This window comes from Coregonus lavaretus (assembly GCF_964263955.1).
Source record: "Coregonus lavaretus genome assembly, chromosome: 13".
Classification (NCBI taxonomy): domain Eukaryota; kingdom Metazoa; phylum Chordata; class Actinopteri; order Salmoniformes; family Salmonidae; genus Coregonus; species Coregonus lavaretus.
Genome location: NC_140000.1, coordinates 4,183,064 through 4,191,637, shown reverse-complemented (window position 1 = coordinate 4,191,637; position 8,574 = coordinate 4,183,064). Strand labels below are relative to the sequence as shown.

Genomic DNA, 8,574 nt, shown 5'->3' with positions numbered 1-8,574 from the left:
GATTCCTTGTTCTCACAGCATAATTAGCATCATTATTTAGTTACTACACTATTATCCTCGCTTATTACATGTATTTGATTTATGTACTTTTTTAATTTATTCAGCCTGCTCATTGATTGATTTATTGAATTAAATCAGCATAACAGGGGGAGGTACATGTTGTGAATGGGGCCACGAGTTCAACTGTTTGCCTACCGAACATACAGCAACATTCCAAAATGTATGTCATAATGACAGCGTCGCGCTGTTGGGCAACCTTTGTACAGGTACCTCTATGACGTCACCGTTTATCAACGCGGGAAAGGCGCCCAGATGTTCGGATTGAACAAAGCTGAACTGGGTCTTGAATGTAAACCCGTGCGCGACCATTTCCAGTCCAACGCGCCGTTTCTTCGGCGCAAGAAGGTCATGAAAATGAAAGCAGCCAGTAAAAAGGCGGAAGAAAAGGGTGAGTTATTCCAACCATCTCAACAATTTCAGTATAGGCAGTCACTAATCAGTGGTGGGAAAAGTACCCAATTGTCATACGAGTAAAAGTAAAGATACCTTAAAGGAAAATGACTCAAGTAAAAGTGAAAGTCACCCAGGAAAATACTACTTGAGTAAAAGTCTAAAAGTATTTGGTTTTATATATACTTAAGTATCAAAAGTAAATGTAATTGCTAAAATATACTTAAGTATCAAAAGTAAAAGTATAAATCATTTAAAATTCCTTATATTAAGCAAACCAGACGGCACCATTTTCTTGTTTTTTTTAATTTACGGATAGCCAGGGGCACACTCCAATACTCAGACATAATTTACAAACAAAGCATGTGTGTTAAAGCATGTGTGTTTAGTGAGTCCGACAGATTGGAGGCAGTAGGGATGACCAGGGGTGTTCTCTTGATAAGTGTGTGAATTGGACCATTTTCCTGTCCTGCTCAGCATTCGAATTGGCAACGAGCACTTTTAGGTGTCAGGGAAAATGTATGGAGTAAGAAGTACACTATTTTCTTTAGGAATATAGTGAAGTAAAAGTACAAGTTGTCAAAAATATAAATAGTAACGTAAAGTACAGATACCCCAAAAAACTACTTATGTAGTACTTTCAAGTATTTTTACTTAAGTACTTTACACCCCTGTCAATATGTGAAATACTTGTTGGCATTCTCGTTTCAAAAGTTGCTGCAAAAGTAAAAGTCATTTGACCAACTTTCTGTCCGAAAGAACCGTGTGCTTAATTTCTCCTCTTATTTTAGGGTATGCCGCTCCCTATGCTCCATTCTTCAGCGGACCAGTACGAAAGAGGTTTGTGCTCATCAAGGTTTTATTGTTGCCTTCATTCAATCTCGATTTCCATTAGGCCTATTTATGGTTTGCCTTCCAAATAGCAGCCTATTGCCTACGCCAGTGCAGTACTTTTGTCCAGGGTCTGTATAGGTTGTCATTTGGGACACATGCATACGTTTTTATTTTAATTGTTTTATTAGCATAGATACAAAAGCGCAGCTAAAATCACAGCATATGCAGAAGCACACACATCATATGCTGTAGCATACAAAATCGCACTCACATTACATCTGTCTAGATTTGTGTACAACTCTTTTGAAGGCGGACATGCTAGCTAGCTGTCATGTGGATTAAGTCCACCTTGTTCAAGCATATGAATCAGCTGATTTCATTTCTTCATGTCATTCCAGGAGCTGCACAGATCTGATCTGCTGCATACTGTTCTTGGCTGTCATAGCTGGCTATATGGTCATGGGAGTTCTGGGTCGGGAAGTCTACATCATCATTTGAAGATGACATGACTGTCATCATCTGATGTCTGTTTTATCCCTTGCTCATCTAAAAAATCTGTATCTGATAGTCAATGTCAACATGACAATGAGAGAGACGATTCCCCTGTATACTGTTCGGCCATCTTTTTAGTGTACAGCACAGTAAGCCTAGCTAGCTACATCAACCAAACCACTGTGAAAGTTCACAGGAGCAGAACTCTAAATGTCATGGAAGTGTGTGAAATGATTGTCTCTGGTTCTTCCTCTCTCCCTCCATCAGCCTGGTTGTTTGGAGACCCTCGCCATGTTCTCTTCCCCAGGAACTCCACCGGAATGTTCTGTGGAGCAGGGATGAATAGGTGAGTAGCCGTATGTTATGTCTACCTAGCTATATGCCCTATGTTATGTCTACCTAGTTATAGGCCCTATGTTATGTCTACCTAGTTATATGCCCTATGTTATGTCTACCTAGTTATAGGCCCTATGTTATGTCTACCTAGTTATATGCCCTATGTTATGTCTACCTAGTTATATGCCCTATGTTATGTCTACCTAGTTATATGCCCTATGTTATGTCTACCTAGTTATAGGCCCTATGTTATGTCTACCTAGTTATATGCCCTATGTTATGTCTACCTAGTTATAGGCCCTATGTTATGTCTACCTAGTTATATGCCATGCATCAGAAAACATGGATGAGTCCCAAACAGAACTACACTGCTCAAAAAAATAAGGGGAACACTTAAACAACACAATGCAACTCCAAGTCAATCACACCTCTGTGAAATCAAACTGTCCACTTAGGAAGCAACACTGATTGACAATACATTTCACATGCTGTTGTGCAAATGGAATAGACAACAGGTGGAAATTATAGGCAATTAGCAAGACACCCCCAATAAAGGACTGGTTTTGCAGGTGGTGACCACAGACCACTTCTCAGTTCCTATGCTTCCTGGCTGATGTTTTGGTCACTTTTGAATGCTGGCGGTGCTTTCACTCTAGTGGTAGCATGAGACGGAGTCTACAACCCACACAAGTGGCTCAGGTAGTGCAGCTCATCCAGGATGGCACATCAATGCGAGCTGTGGCAAGAAGGTTTGCTGTGTCTGTCAGCGTAGTGTCCAGAGCATGGAGGCGCTAACAGGAGACAGGCCAGTACATCAGGAGACGTGGAGGAGGCCGTAGGAGGGCAACAACCCAGCAGCAGGACTGCTACCTCCGCCTTTGTGCAAGGAGGAGCAGGAGGAGCACTGCCAGAGCCCTGCAAAATGACCTCCAGCAGGCCACAAATGTGCATGTGTCTGCTCAAACAGTCAGAAACAGACTCCATGAGGGTGGTATGAGAGCCCGACGTCCACAGGTGGGGGTTGTGCTTACAGCCCAACACCGTGCAGGACGTTTGGCATTTGCCAGAGAACACCAAGATTGGCAAATTCGCCCTGTGCTCTTCACAGATGAAAGCAGGTTCACACTGAGCACATGTGACAGAGTCTGGAGACGCCGTGGAGAATGTTCTGCTGCCTGCAACATCCTCCAGCATGACCGGTTTGGCGGTGGGTCAGTCATGGTGTGGGGTGGCATTTCTTTGGGGGGCCGCACAGCCCTCCATGTGCTCGCCAGAGGTATCCTGACTGCCATTAGGTACCAAGATGAGATCCTCAGACCCCTTGTGAGACCATATGCTGGTGCGGTTGGCCCTGGGTTCCTCCTAATGCAAGACAATGCTAGACCTCATGTGGCTGGAGTGTGTCAGCAGTTCCTGCAAGAGGAAGGCATTGATGCTATGGACTGGCCCGCCCGTTCCCCAGACCTGAATCCAATTGAGCACATCTGGGACATCATGTCTCGCTCCATCCACCAACGCCACGTTGCACCACAGACTGTCCAGGAGTTGGCGGATGCTTTAGTCCAGGTCTGGGAGGAGATCCCTCAGGAGACCATCCGCCACCTCATCAGGAGCATGCCCAGGTGTTGTAGGGAGGTCATATAGGCACGTGGAGGCCACAGACATCTACTGAGCCTCATTTTGACTTGTTTTAAGGACATTACATCAAAGTTGGAGCAGCCTGTAGTGTGGTTTTCCACTTTAATTTTGAGGGTGACTCCAAATCCAGACCTCCATGGGTTGATAAATTGGATTTCCATTGATCATTTTTGTGTGATTTTGTTGTCAGCACATTCAACTATGTAAAGAAAAAAGTATTTAATAGGATTATTTCATTCATTCAGATCTAGGATGTGTTATTTTAGTGTTCCCTTTATTTTTTAGAGCAGTGTATAAAAGTGGTGCACTCTAAAGGGGAATAGGGTTTCTATTGGGATGCTCTAACAGTGGCCTGAATGTGCGGTGTGCTAACTCATTGAGTCTCTGTAAGAGATAATGTTGAATCAACTCAGTCTTGTTTTGAACTCTGTCTTGTCAGAGACCAGCCCAGGATGATCTATGTGGACATACTGAAGTGTGCCATGACCACCAACGTGATGGCAGAAGCGCTCGGAGGCGTACAGTGTCCTACCACATAGGTCAGACTCCAACTGTAGCAATACGATCACATCCTACCTATCCCCATCCGTTTAACCAGAGCCACGTAGGACATATGACATAACAGATAGGACATAATGCATAGGGTACAGCATATAGCTTAGGACACATACAACCTAATATAATATTCAAGTATGGGGTCACATCATTTGAGGAATAGGGTTTCATTTGAGATTTGACTCCCTCTCTCTCTTGGTGGTTTCACTCACCCTTTCGTTACCTATGATATGTGAAATGTGAGAATGCCGGAAATCAAGGTTTGCCGTACACTAATGTCTGGTCCCTCCCATCTCTCTCTCCCTTCCTCTGCAGGTGTGTGTCCGTAAGTGTCCCTCTCAGTTCTGGATGCTGTCTGCTGCTGCCTACGACCCCGTGGCCAAACCCAAAGACTTCTTCCATCAGCAGTACTGTGACCACAGCCTCAACCTGACTACCACCACATGGGTACAGGGCATTTTACACTGTTATCAATGTGCTTATAGAGACTCGAACTGGGTGTGTGGGACCATTAGTCCCAAGCATTCTGTCAAGCATAGTTATACACAGTACAGTGTAGCCAATGTCTGTGTTTCACTATGATTTAGAGGGTTTGGTTGATTGTAAAACAGTTTGATTTGAGACATTTGTGTAGTGGAAAGGATTATAAACAGATGTCGTTTCTAAATGAGTGTGTCTGTTATAAAAATGCTTCTGTATATTGGCCATCCTTCTAGTTATGTTTGGTCCTATACTCTCTCTTTCAGACTGTCCAACAGATCCTTGATGCAGAACTTTGTCCGCCGTTCCTTGTTCCAAGTAAATCAGGTGAAGTAGTTTAACATGGCATCCATCCTCACACCTACTCATACTGACATGACTGTTAATGTCTACATAATCATTGTACGGAGGATGAAGTGAAACAGCAGGAAACTGAGATGAATCCACTTTGAACCTTTTACTCCCTCTACCCATCCGTATGTTGTTGTTTGAATGTCTACAGCTCTGGGGAGGGGTTTGCCCAGTCTACACGCTCTCAATAGTGCTCCCTCCAACTTCACTCTGCCCGGAATGGCCTCCGTCAACGAGACAGTCAACAGCATCAGAAGCGCCATGGGGTACTTGCTTACCACTTCATCCATTGAACTAACATTCTACTGTGGATACTATACGTCTGTGTCCCAAATGGCACTCTATTCCCTTTGTAGTGCACTACTTTTGACCAGGTCCCATAGGGAATAGGGTGCCATTTGGGACACAGCCTATGTGTAGCTAAACAGATCATCACTGTCCGCTAACCTACTATACCTTTCCATTATTCCAGATCACTGATATCAGGCTTCAACAGAAGGACCATAGGAGTGAGGATCTTTGAGGACTTTGCCTCCTCCTGGTACTGGATCTTACCTGTAAGTCTGATGTTCCATCTATCTCACAGTGGGCGCACAGTACTACATAGAGCCATGGTTACATGGAACTCTATTCCACATCAAGTAACTCACACAAGCAGTAAAATCTGATTTTAAAAAATCAGATACAAAAACACCTTATGGAACAGCGAGGACTGTGAAGAGTCACTCACACAGGTACAAACACACACATACATATAGACACTATGGTGGATCCACTATGGTGGACCCGTCCTCCCCAATTAAGGTACCACCAACCTCCTGTGGCCTATATTGTTTTGGTGCTCGGTAGTCAAAGACTGGCATATGTTTTTATTTATTTTATTTAACCTTTTTTTATCCAGGATGTCCCATTGAGGTCAGAAGACCTCTTTTACAAGGGAAACCTGGCCAGCTCAATAAAATACACTATACAGTGGGGAGAACAAGTATTTGATACACTGCCGATTTTGCAGGTTTTCCTACTTACAAAGCATGTAGAAGTCTGTAATTTTTATCATAGGTACACTTCAACTGTGAGAGACGGAATCTAAAACAAAAATCCAGAAAATCACATTATATGATTTTTAAGTAATTCATTTGCATTTTATTGCATGACATAAGTATTTGATCACCTACCAACCAGTAAGAATTCCGTCTCTCACAGACCTGTTATTTTTTCTTTAAGAAGCCCTCCTGTTCTCCACTCATTACCTGTATTAACTGCACCTGTTTGAACTCATTACCTGTAAAAAAGACACCTGTCCACACACTCAATCAAACAGACTCCAACCTCTCCACAATGGCCAAGACCAGAGAGCTGTGTAAGGACATCAGGGATAAAATTGTAGACCTGCACAAGGCTGGGATGGGCTACAGTACAATAGGCAAGCAGCTTGGTGAGAAGGCAACAACTGTTGGCGCAATTATTAGAAAATGGAAGAAGTTCAAGATGACGGTCAATCATCCTCGGTCTGGGGCTCCATGCAAGATCTCACCTCGTGGGGCATCAATGATCATGAGGAAGGTGAGGGATCAGCCCAGAACTACACGGCAGGACCTGGTCAATGACCTGAAGAGAGCTGGGACCACAGTCTCAAAGAAAACCATTAGTAACACACTATGCCGTCATGGATTAAAATCCTGCAGCGCACGCAAGGTCCCCCTGCTCAAGCCAGTGCATGTCCAGGCCCGTCTGAAGTTTGCCAATGACCATCTGGATGATCCAGAGGAGGAATGGGAGAAGGTCATGTGGTCTGATGAGACAAAAATAGAGCCTTTTGGTCTAAACTCCACTCGCCGTGTTTGGAGGAAGAAGAAGGATGAGTACAATCCCAAGAACACCATCCCAACCGTGAAGCATGGAGGTGGAAACATCATTCTTTGGGGATGCTTTTCTGCAAAGGGGACAGGACGACTGCACCGTATTGAGGGGAGGATGGATGGGGCCATGTATCGCGAGATCTTGGCCAACAACCTCCTTCCCTCAGTAAGAGCATTGAAGATGGGTCGTGGCTGGGTCTTCCAGCATGACAACAACCCGAAACACACAGCCAGGGCAACTAAGGAGTGGCTCCGTAGAAGCATCTCAAGGTCCTGGAGTGGCCTAGCCAGTCTCCAGACCTGAACCCAAGGGAGCTGAAAGTCCGTATTGCCCAGCGACAGCCCCAAAACCTGAAGGATCTGGAGAAGGTCTGTATGGAGGAGTGGGCCAAAATCCCTGCTGCAGTGTGTGCAAACCTGGTCAAGACCTACAGGAAACGTATGATCTCTGTAATTGCAAACAAAGGTTTCTGTACCAAATATTAAGTTCTGCTTTTCTGATGTATCAAATACTTATGTCATGCAATAAAATGCAAATTAATTACTTAAAAATCATACAATGTGATTTTCTGGATTTTTGTGTGATCATCCTGTGCGTGGGGGAGTCCATTTTGATTCTGGTGCTTAGTTGTCTCAGGAGGAGACCCTCTGTTGCTGTTGCTCTCATGGAGGAGTCCAGCAGGTCGGACTTTGCCTTTAGATTTGATTTATTTAATTTATTTATCAGTGTTTTATCCTGTATGAAATGAGGTGTAATGTGTGTGTTCTGTCTGCAGGGTGGTGGGTTACCTGATGTCCACCCTGCTCTACCCTCTGTTTACCTTTGTTCTGCTGCTGGTGTGTGTTGCCTACTGGGGAATGACCACCCTGTATCCTTTGGCCCTTCATACATGGGGTTTCCATTTCCAAAGCTTTCTAATGCATAAGCTAAACGGTTATTTTTACTGCTTATTTTGTCATGTGTGTTTTAGCCAGGGGTTGGAACAGGACAGAAAACCGGAAAAGAACGACAACAGAATGAGAACCGGGAACGAAAGTGATCTATACTGTTCCGGAACAGAACCGTTATTTTAAGAGCACGGGAACCGGTTAATAACGCACTTTTAGGTTCCGGGTATTTTTTTCCAGTCCCATAAAAAAAACGCAACAAAGCGCCTATACAAAGCCCTCACTGTCACTCAGAAACTTATTCCAGTGTCTGCCTGCCAGCTGAACATCTTTACCAGTGTGTGTGTAGTCTACTTGCCCCTCCCCCTCTGAAGTATAGTCTACTGTAGCCTTCTGATGTTACAAGAGTGATTCAGAAATTAGCAAGAGAGATTTCTAATTAGAGAAGAATGGATTAACCTTTTCAGTCATAGTTAAGGATACTATTGTTATCACATTTCACATTGGATTTATTAACTACAAACAGTATTTTTATTTTAATACTGGTGCCACTCTGCACACACAAGCTTGTGTTCCAACGTTAAGCCAACTCTCTGAAGTTCAAAGACATTCAAAGATCCTTCATAGAAGCTGCTCCTCCGTAGGTATAATTCTGTGGGCCTAATTCAGATAATACATGTCATAAAAAGAT

At 43.8% G+C, this 8,574-nt stretch overlaps 1 pseudogene across 1 annotated transcript in view; it reads left to right on the top strand.

Annotated features, from left to right (window-relative positions):
- The first annotated feature begins 312 nt into the window (after positions 1-312).
- The window catches only part of LOC311139301 (choline transporter-like protein 4), a 20,310-nt pseudogene continuing 12,048 nt past the window's right edge, over positions 313-8,574 (top strand). Inside the window, exons 1-8 of the transcript in view lie at positions 313-448; positions 2,044-2,122; positions 4,190-4,268; positions 4,621-4,752; positions 5,052-5,103; positions 5,288-5,402; positions 5,609-5,677; positions 7,772-7,864. The product of the transcript in view is annotated as a choline transporter-like protein 4 (transcript). The remainder of the gene's footprint in view (positions 449-2,043; positions 2,123-4,189; positions 4,269-4,620; positions 4,753-5,051; positions 5,104-5,287; positions 5,403-5,608; positions 5,678-7,771; positions 7,865-8,574) is intronic.